This window comes from Cyprinodon tularosa, unplaced genomic scaffold (genome assembly GCF_016077235.1).
Source record: "Cyprinodon tularosa strain WSP-4 unplaced genomic scaffold, ASM1607723v1 ctg78, whole genome shotgun sequence".
NCBI classification, from domain to species: domain Eukaryota; kingdom Metazoa; phylum Chordata; class Actinopteri; order Cyprinodontiformes; family Cyprinodontidae; genus Cyprinodon; species Cyprinodon tularosa.
Window position 1 is genome coordinate 1,010,174 of NW_024039540.1, and position 10,397 is coordinate 1,020,570.

Consider the following 10,397-nt stretch of genomic DNA (forward strand, 5'->3'; position numbering starts at 1 on the left):
TTGTGATCTACATTTATGTTTGAGTATAGCCAGAAGTGACCCAGGTAAAATGGACCCTGCAGTTTACAGGACCCGCTCTAATGTGAATGGAGCCGCTACATTACTTGGTACGACACACATCAGCATGTTCACCTGACATGTTCAGAGAAGTTTTTAATAATTCCTGGAAACTGGTTAGTTTTTATTTTACTGCTACTGAGATCTATAAAAGCCACTGACCCTGCAGCCATCGTTAGTTATTGCTAATCAGCTGTTGGACAGACCTAATTTAGAGGTTAGCTTGATCAGGTGAAGCTACCTCCTTTGGATTATTGCCACCTGCAGGTGATATTAGGTACATCTGTTGCTTTATTGAGTGTAAAAAGAGCTGACCTTTTAATTCACTGAGACTAATTTATGCCGGTGTTAGAAGTGCTAACTCTTGTTTGACTCTGGAATGTGCTAAATTACTGGGAAAGAGGCTTAACTTTATCGAATTGCTCAGTCCTGATGTTACAGCCCCATTCAGCCCAGCGTTAGTCACCAACTTCATGCAGAAGAGAACCCAGGGATGAAGTAAAGTATTTTTTCACTAACACTGAGAGGTAGTAAATGATATTTCCAAAGTGCTGCTGCACATATTCCCACAGACCTGCATGTTCAAACACCCGTTTATAACCCTTACAGATTATTCAGGTAGGTGTGAACAGGAAAACGTCTAAAAGGTACAGAACATTTAAGCGTAACGCCTGCATGCTGTCAGTCAAAAGAGGGGGAAAAATATCAGATCTGCTCAGTTTGATGCTGAAAGTGCTGTTAACTGAACTTCTCTGCTTAAAGTCGATGGGAAGCGGCTGTTCCAACCGTTGCATATCTGAAATCTCCCAAGTGGTGCCCGACAGTACAAGAGTGAATAAAGTGAATGTGATTGGTCATTTATCAAGGGGGCAGGATTGTTGTGGCGGAAGGTTCACAAGCAAGTTTAATTGTGGCTGGTTGGCCGGAGCTTTGTGTCAGAGGTCGTGGATGAGTCTCCTCCCTCAGACATTTTATCAATCCCTCACACTAATCATGCTTGTAGCGACAGTGGAGAGGAAAAACTCCCTTTTAACAGGAAGAAACCTCCAACAGAACCAGGCTCAGTGTCAGCGGCCATCTGCAGAGGCCGACTGGGGTTCAAGGAGACAGAAGCACATATCCAAAAGCAGATGTAAAAGGCGGCCCCGTCCAGGAAACACACAACCAGGCAGAGCTCCGAGCCAACTCAATGTCAGAGGGTGAAGATGGCACATCCAGCCAGTCACGTTCAGAGAAACAGGACTACACTGGAAAACAGGCCAAACTCCAGCATCTATATACAAAGGTGTTGATAGCAGCAGCACAGCTAGTGTTTCTCTCCAGGATGGAGTCGCAGCCAAACAGGAACAGACCAGATAAAGCTACTATGAGAAAAAACAGAGAGAGCAGAACGTTAGAGATTGAACTAATAGATTCTGCAGAGTGGGAGAATAGAGAGAGAATGAAGCAGAATGATGAAATGGGGTTCCCTATGTCCTCCAGCAGTCTAAGCCTATAGCAGCACAAGCATAGAGATAGCTTTATCAAAGCTAAAGATGTATATAAATATAAAGAGCATATATACATGTTTAAGTCAGAATGATTTGACCTTTAAATATGACTTCCCTACGATTTTAAACAAACCTCAACCTGAAGCTGGAATTGTCGAACAGAACTTATGCTCAAGATGGGATCAGTTTTTAATTGATTTCATTCCAGAACAATTTCCCAAATCTGTCTAAAGCGGTTGAAAAACACTAAAATAAAACAATAAATTAAACACCACTGCTTTTTAACCACGTGTTTGCAGGACTGGCAGCTTTCAGCTTTGGAGTTAAATCAGAAATGTGATTTGAAGCACTAAAAAATGCCCTCCAAATATCGATTAGAGCTGAGTTTGAAGTTTTTTGTTAATTATTTTTGGTAATAAAATTACATTAGACTTTTTGTTTTTCACTCAGATCAGTAATAAATATTATTATTTTACACATTTTCATAAACCGATAGAAGATATAAAATGGATCAGCAGAATAAATATAAATGCACGCATACTCTGTAGTAGAAGTGGAGTACCCAACATTTTTCTGGTTCTCTTATGCATGTTAATACATCCTGAAGCAAACATTGAATGTATGCAGCTCCACACATTACATATGCAAACTACATCAATAACTGGAAAGCTCCACAAAAACGCACTTAAGGTACAAAGAAGGACACCATCACACACACACACACACACACACCTTTGTCAACAGCCAGGTACAGGGACTTCATCCACACTGACAAGGTGCCAATGTGTGTGAAAATGTCAGCCTTCAGCAGTGCTGCCTGATGTCTGGCACTGTATTTAAGGCTCTCATTAGCTTCAAAGAAAATATGCATGAGACTGAAGTGCAAAAAAGCTGTTTTCTCTCTTCCTGTCCTGACACCCTGTGAGCGAAGGCACGGACTTATTAAGGTAAGAAACCTGCAAGCAGGAAGCAGTTGGTACCACCGCTGGAAGGAGCTTAAACAAACTGTGAATCCTATTTGCACCAGATTAATGATGCGATCTAAGTTCTCTGGTAAATAGAAATGAGCCTGAATTCAGTGTTGATGCTTTACTTCTCATAAATACAAATAATCTCTGAGCTCAAACACTGCTATTTCTGCAATAATATTGTAAAGTTGACCCTCCCAGCATCAATAATTATTAGGTTGTTTTTTTTATTTAACCTTTTCGAAAAGGAGAAACAGAATTTCCTTCTTGAATAACCAACTTCTTTAAACTTCAATTCCAAAGTCAATCTGCAGACAGAAGTGCAGATGTGAAAAATAGAATCTTACAGATATCATCTTACACATCTCATGAAGTTAATTTGTTCTTTTTTTTCATTTAAAGTGGAAAAAATAACTTAAATTAAAGGTAAACTGTGGAAATTGCTGTGTTAGCCTGTTATTAATTAAATAAGCAATGTAACTTGCTATGATCCTGGGTTTATATCAAGTTTTAATGTTGGTGTGGCCTCATCCTGCACATTTGTTGTCGCTCCCAGTGTTCCTTAGTAAACTCACGGCGCCTCTGAGTGGTTACTGCCAGATACATAAAAAATGAGAGTGAACATTGCCCATGAGCGCAGGTGAAGTTCGAACCACTAATGCAGCTGTTCTGCTGTCATCAACAGCTTAGAGATGACAGAGTAGGACCTGTTTTTCAGTGTTTAGTCCTGATTCTCTCCTAGCCATAGCCATGGGCTTAGCTGCTAATCGAGACTAGCTAAATGAATTATATATTTCATCCTTTGACATGAAAACTGACTCATATCTGATCAGCTAATTCTTTCCCAAACAGAAACCCCATTTTTTTCTGTCTGCAACCGCGATAACTGTTGAGTGTAAATAGAACACAACTGAGTTGGGCAGCGCCAGACACAACTGAGCCGAGCTAAACTGCTACTAGTCCAACAGTAGGGCTTGTCACGGTTCAGTTCTGGCTCAGTTCTCTTATAATAAAGAGCACATGAGCAGACTGTGTCATCTCCTATTTACAGTCAGCTGACTCATTTCGCGGGTTTTCCGGTGTGTCCGGCTTTGCAATTCACAGATCTCTTCACCTGTTCACAACACTAACTTTTTCTAAGCCTATTAACAATAAATGGCATCAAAAGAGTGAATTTTGACCTGGGATGATGCAGAGACTTAGGCTCTTTGGGCGGAGGATGCTATTCAGGCACATAAGTTCCTGAATGTTATGTCATTAGACTTAGACTTAGACTTCTTTATTTGTCATTTTGTATGCACAGGGTGCATACAGAACGAAATTGCGTTACATACAGCTTATGAACGTTGCATTGATATTTCAAATGGCTCAAGTTATAGAGAAATACAAAAAGTGCAGCAGTGGTCAAAGTGTGAACAGTGCAGAGGATAAGAGACAGTGTGCAAGTTGCAGTGGATTCAGTGCAAATAGGCATTTGTGCAAAAAATGCGTTATTGAAAAATAGAATGAGATGAACAATTAAAGGGCTAAAAGTTAAAAGTTCAGCAGCATTTGATGCCCGATAATGTGCAATAGGTGCAGAGTTCGGTTTGTGGATCAAAGGTTCAACAGTCTGATGGCAGTGGGGAAGAAGCTGTTGCACAACCTGGTGCTGTATGGGGAGCTGTAGTATAATGGATCACTGATCAGATGTGTAAATGGTTGTAAGAACCAAACTCGGCAGCATTAACTGTTCCAAATTCAGATTGGTTTCAGAGGGGTAGTGTAAATGAGCCAAGAGATACCTGAGGAGCTAGTTTATTGTTAGCTTTCCTAAAAAGCAAAGTATGTATAGATCAGTGCTTCTATGTTCCTTTTCTATGTCTGTGGCCGTCTGTTTTAACCCCAGTCAGCCTCGGCAGATGCCCGCTCACACTGAGCCTGGTTCTGCTGGAGGTTTCCTCCTGTTCAAAGGGAGTTTTCCTCTCCACTGTCACTACAAGCATGTTTAGTGTAAGGGATTGCCTTCGAGTCAATGAATCGATGCAATCAGCTGGTTTTCCTTAGATAGAAAACTCTGAACCAATCTGACTGGATGATCTGGCTGAATTGTCTCTGTAAAGAGCCTGGAGATGACACGTGTTTTGAAATGGAACTACCGTAATTAAAATAAACTGAAATGACTGATTTGATGGATCGGTAATTTCAGTGCTGTGTCTTTTAGCTGCCATCTTTTGTCAATAAAACAGAGCCTATTTAAACATCTAATGTAAATTAGAAATCTTAATCACCTTTCACGACACAATAAAGGTTGTAGATTAGAGACACCAAGGCAAAGACGAGATTCCCAAGTGAAATATCTCCCCGATGAATATTCTTTGACATTTGGACAACAAGGAGAAGAAACAGGATTAGTGACGAGATGCAACCCTGGCATTGATCAACCTGAACAGGGAACAAATCTTAAATATACTTTCAGAAGTTCCTTGTTGTAAATAAATTCAGTTATTTTACCAATAATTTAATAAGAATGAATTGCTTGAGGCTGGCTTTGCTATAAGCATTGGTTTCATAACATGAGCTCAGGAGATGGTTCAGTTTGCTAGCCTAACACATTCTTCATTGTAGCTCACACAATGCGGCCGTCAGAATCTCAGACGGACCTAGAGAGAGGCTCCACCGCAGTAAGCCGCTTACACACATCTGCAGAAAGTGTGCTACTGATTCAAACAGCTTTATCTAAAATGGGACTGGTGGGAGGGTGGGGATACATGCTCGGTGGTTCCAGCCCTCACAATGGAATCACAAAGCAGAACCACAACTGAAGCCAAGGTACAAGCGTACATACTCCTTCCTCAAAAGCACATGAGAAAAATGCCCTGTCCATCGGGTTCCTCTTGATTCCTTTTTTTAAATCATGTTCCCTTTCCTTCCTTTCTGTTCATTATTTGAGAACACAAAGCTAAAGCCACAGGAGACGGTGCTTACCTATTGACACAGACGACTCACTTCCTCACACAGAAATACTCATTAATTGACTAAACATATTAAGGTCTAAGGCTGGTATTAGCTGTTTTATCTCCGTTTGGCCGCGGATCAGTAACTGTATCATTTTTCCAAAGAGAAAAGAATCTCTTTAAGAAATCAGCGACTTCATTTGGAAATCTCTCACAGTTTGCATTGTGTTCATTGTTTAATGCTCAATGTAAATGTTAAAATACGTCAAAGATAATGGCCTACAGATCACAATGTAAAACCAAACATGGTGATATAAGGTTCTGTTCTAAAGTTAAAGTCCTTAACATGATAGGGTGACCAGACGTCCTCTTTTTCCCCAACATGTCCTACTTTTCAGACCTAAAAAAATGTTAGATTACCACTCCGTTCCACTACTCCATTCCAGGTTTCTCTGTATGGCAAATTAGTCACGCCCTTCTCCCCAAATCCAATCACTTTGCATTATTTTTGTGTGAGTGTGTGTGGAAAAAGCCAAGAGAGTTGCTAGTTTACCCCTGAGTGTGACAAGCAATAGCCCATGTGTGTCCGCCGGTTTTACGGCAATGCCTAAAGAAAGTGTTCGTTTACAGAGGAGTTAAAGAAAAAATTCCTGTGCTTTCACCAGGGTCATGATCCATATGAGGCGCAGTGTTTGACAAGTAAGGCAGGCGCTTATGTGTCTGTGGCAAATAAAGGTCAAAGCTGAATGAAAGGCCTATCCTGGGACAAAAATAATGCTTTCAAAGCTGGGTACATTTGCAGCAATCGCTCAATGTGTGGTGGTATGGTAGTAACACCACTTCCATCAGCAGGTAAGTAACAAGACACAACATTTGATGGAGCTGCATTGGATTTTATCAAATGTTAAACAGAAGCAACATTTTGCAAAGACTTTTGCTTCTTTCACAATACGCTGCATTATTCTGCACATGTATTATTTAGCAATATTTCAGCAAAGATATCATTTTTTATTTTTGTCCCTTTGTTCTCATTTAATGGTGTTTGGTAAAATACCTTTGTTTTGTAATTATGTCTTTTTCAGATTTATTTTTAGGAATTACTTGTACTCCTCGTCTCCCGCTTTATCCGGAACCGAGTCGTGGGGGCAGCAGACTAAGGAGAGACTCCCAGACTTCCCTCTCCGCAGACACCTCCTCCAGCTCTGTTGGGGGAAGCCCTAGGCGCTCCCAGGCCAGCCGAGAGACATAGTCTCTCCAGCGTGTCCTGGGTCCGAAGAAGATGTCAGAGCCACCTCAACTGACTCCTCTCGATGTGGAGGAGAACCGGCTCTACACTGAGCCTCTCCCGAATGACCGAGCTCCTCACCCTATCTCTAAGGGAGAGCCCAGCCACCCTGCGGAGAAAGCTAATTTCAGTCGCTTGTATCTGGGATCTCGTTCTTTCGGTCATGATCCAGATTTCATGACCATAGGTGAGGGTAGGAACGTAGACCGACCGGTAAATTGAGAGCTTTGCACAGCTCCCTCTTCACCACGACAAACTGGCACAGTGTCCGCATTATTGCAGCAGCTGCACCAATCCGTCTATCGATCTTCTGCTCCATTCTTCCCTCACTCATGAACAGGACCCCAAGATACTTGAACTCCTCCACTTGAGGCAAGGACTCTCCTCCAACCTGAAGGGGACAAGCCACCTTTTTCCGGTCGAGAACCATGGCCTCAGACTTGGAGGAGCTGATTCTCATCCTGGCCGTTTCACACTCGGCTGCGAACCACGCCAGCGCAGGTCTTGGCAGGAGGGAGCCATCAGAACTACGTCATCCGCAAATAGCAGGGACGAGATCCGCTGGTCCCCAAACCAGACCCCCTCCGGTCCTCGGCTGCGCCTAGAAATCCTGTCCATAAAAGTTATGAACAGGACCGGTGACAGAGGGCAGCCCTCTGGTTCGCAATGCGAACCAGACTCCTGCTCGAAGCATACGAATCCAACCCCATCTCTTCTTCCCCGTGTCTGTCGAATTGAGGAGATCCTCAAAGTATTCTTTCCACCGCCTGACAATATCCTCCTTCAAGGTTAGCAGCTCCACACTCCCACTAAAAACAGTGTTAGTGAAGAACTGCTTTCCCCTCCGGAGGCGCCGGACGGTTTGCCAGAATCGCTTTGAGGCCAACCGATTTCCATGGCCTCTCCGAACTCCTCTCAGGCCCGAGATTTTGCCTCTGCAACCGCCCGGGCCGCGACACGCTTGGCCTTACGGTACCTGCTTGCTGCTTCAGGATTCCCACAAGCTAGTCAAGCTCGATAATACTCCTTCTTCAGCTTGACAGCATCCCTTACTATCGATGTCCACCACCGGGTTCGAGGATTGCCACCACGACAGGCACTTCAAACTTTACGGCCACAGCTACGGGCAGCCGCATCGACAATAAAGGCAGCGAACATTTTTAGGAATTAATTTCTTTTAATTTGCATTTTAAGGATCACATGCTCTTAATTTCCTGCCCAATCGAAACACTCGCTGCAGCAGACCAATAGATATCTGTCTTCACTCCTCTCAATGGAGGAAAGCCCGCCCTCTGAAGAGAAGAGAATATGATCTGAAAGAATCAGTTTGAAAAGAATGCAATTCATAAAAATCAATATGAAATAAATGCAATAAAAAATAGAATTGCAAAATGAAATTTGATAGAATGCAAATTAATGGAGAAATCCAGTCAGCAAGAAATAATCAATGGATTGCTATTTATACCTTAAACTTATACATTTGCGGTGATTTAATGAATTTAGCATTAATCAGTGATAAAATAAAAACAATAATTTTCATTGTGATCATTGATTGTGGGAGTGGCCATTTCTGCCCAAATACAGTAACCCCTCCCTCCTGCCATCTTCCAGCAGTGACGTCACAGTGCGGTAAGCCTAGCGCCATTCTCCCCGCTTTACAGGCAAAATCAATGGGAACTACTAGACACATCTGCAATCAACAACAATTATTGAAGATTTCCAGAGAACTTCACCATTGAAATTCACCAGAGCTATAGTGAAACTGACAATGCCCACGTGCATGGCAAAAAAATTAGTTATTTCACCTTTCTGATTCCTGATCCTCCTCGGACGGGTTCCTCGTTGGATTGCTAATTTGAAGAGGGAGGATTTTTCATCAAACTTCTGGCCAGAGAAAAAAACATGTAATATGTAGCCAACATTTGGAAGAAGAATGTTTTCAGGATGACTTGGATAATAGCGCGTTGTGACAAACACCAGATACAGCACTGGGACTTGATCAACAGCCGATACCGCACCGTGACATCACAAACCAGTAGGTGGCAGTAGTATTCTTTGACAAACATGCATGCCTCCAGTAAAGCACATTCAGATGAAAAAAGTTTTTCAAAGTTTAATTTATGAATTTCATTTTATTTATTTTTTTTAACAAGAATAAAGAGACAAAAGATTTTTGGACATCATTTACTTATAAAAAATAGAGTCGTCATCTTTAAGGGGATATTATATTAATAAAAGGTGTTTTCCATTTGATGGACACCGAAATGCTGAGAAGTCCAAGAATGCGGACGTCATTCCCTGAGAGACATCTGCTAAATATTTCCTTTGAAAAGTAGATAAATGTCATAATTCCTCCATGCAGTTGCTTCGCTGTGATGCTTTGATGCGTGGGTTCCCAGTCTGAGGCACATTTCCTACAGTTGTCTCACCTGAGAACTCCGACCAAACACTATTTCCATATGACATTCCCACGATCACAGACAGGAGTGGTTGTGCAAATGAGTGACTTTTTCCACATCAAGATATTAACAAATCAAAGCTGTGCTAATCTATCTGGGGGAGTTTCACAGAGGGATTAACAAACGAGACGCTATGAGAAGGAAATGAAATTACATTTTGTCACTTAGAAGGTTCTTATTCACTTATTTTTAACTGAATTGGGTTTTTATTGATGTGCAATGAGATGCTTTTAATGCAAGGCAATAACCATGAGTTTGCTCTATGTCCAAATCGGCTTCATGCAAACAGGAAACAATTCCTGGTGAATAAAATTTAGAATTAGACTTTTGTACGATGCAGTTGTTGGTAAATCAAGATTCAAAGTGGGACAAGTAAGCATTTCCATATGCTGTGCTAGTAATTATCACCCAGATGCTGAAATAAACTCATTATAGCCAAGTGGCAGCGTGTATTTAAACATTTTTATATGAATAAACACAGATTCCTCCTTCATTCATATAATTAGAAAGTAGGTCCAGTTACTGCACCCAAAGAAGTTGAGGTTGTGTTTCCTGGGAATGTAGCCGTTTTTTTAAAGTGTGCTTCTCTCACTGCGTGACGTAAGACGATGCAGGAGTTGATTTTGGGAGACTTTCATATTTCACACAGTAAGCTGTCTAAAAGTGAGAGATCTCTACTTAAACGTCTTTAATCTGCAGGCAGTAGAACAATTTAAAGACTTCAAAGTAATCAAAAAGGATTCAGAAGAGAAACATGAAGACCACTTTCCCTTTATTGTCCATCAGGTAGCTACTGCTTCTTCACACCCAACATGTTTCCTTGTTTACTCACTGGTCACATGCTTCATTGTGTACCTCCAGACTTATGGTCTTGTTTTGGTAAGAACCAAACAATGAGCAGACAGGATGCCATACTTTAATTGGAAAGCCTTGAGAACCAGAGCAAGTGGCTGGTAAAGGAATAAATTAAAATAATAATTGAACTTTATTAAACTCACATTGGAGAAATTTATCTCTGCATTTAACCCATCCCATTGGGGAGCAGTGGGTTGCCATTGTGCGGCGCCCGGGGAGCAGTGTGGCGTTAAGGGTCTTGCTCAGGGACTCAGAGTGCCAATCTGGGGGAGTGGGGGGTCAAACTCCCAATCTCAGGATTCAAAGCCCTATGCCCTAACCACTAGGCCACCACTCCCGCGAGACAT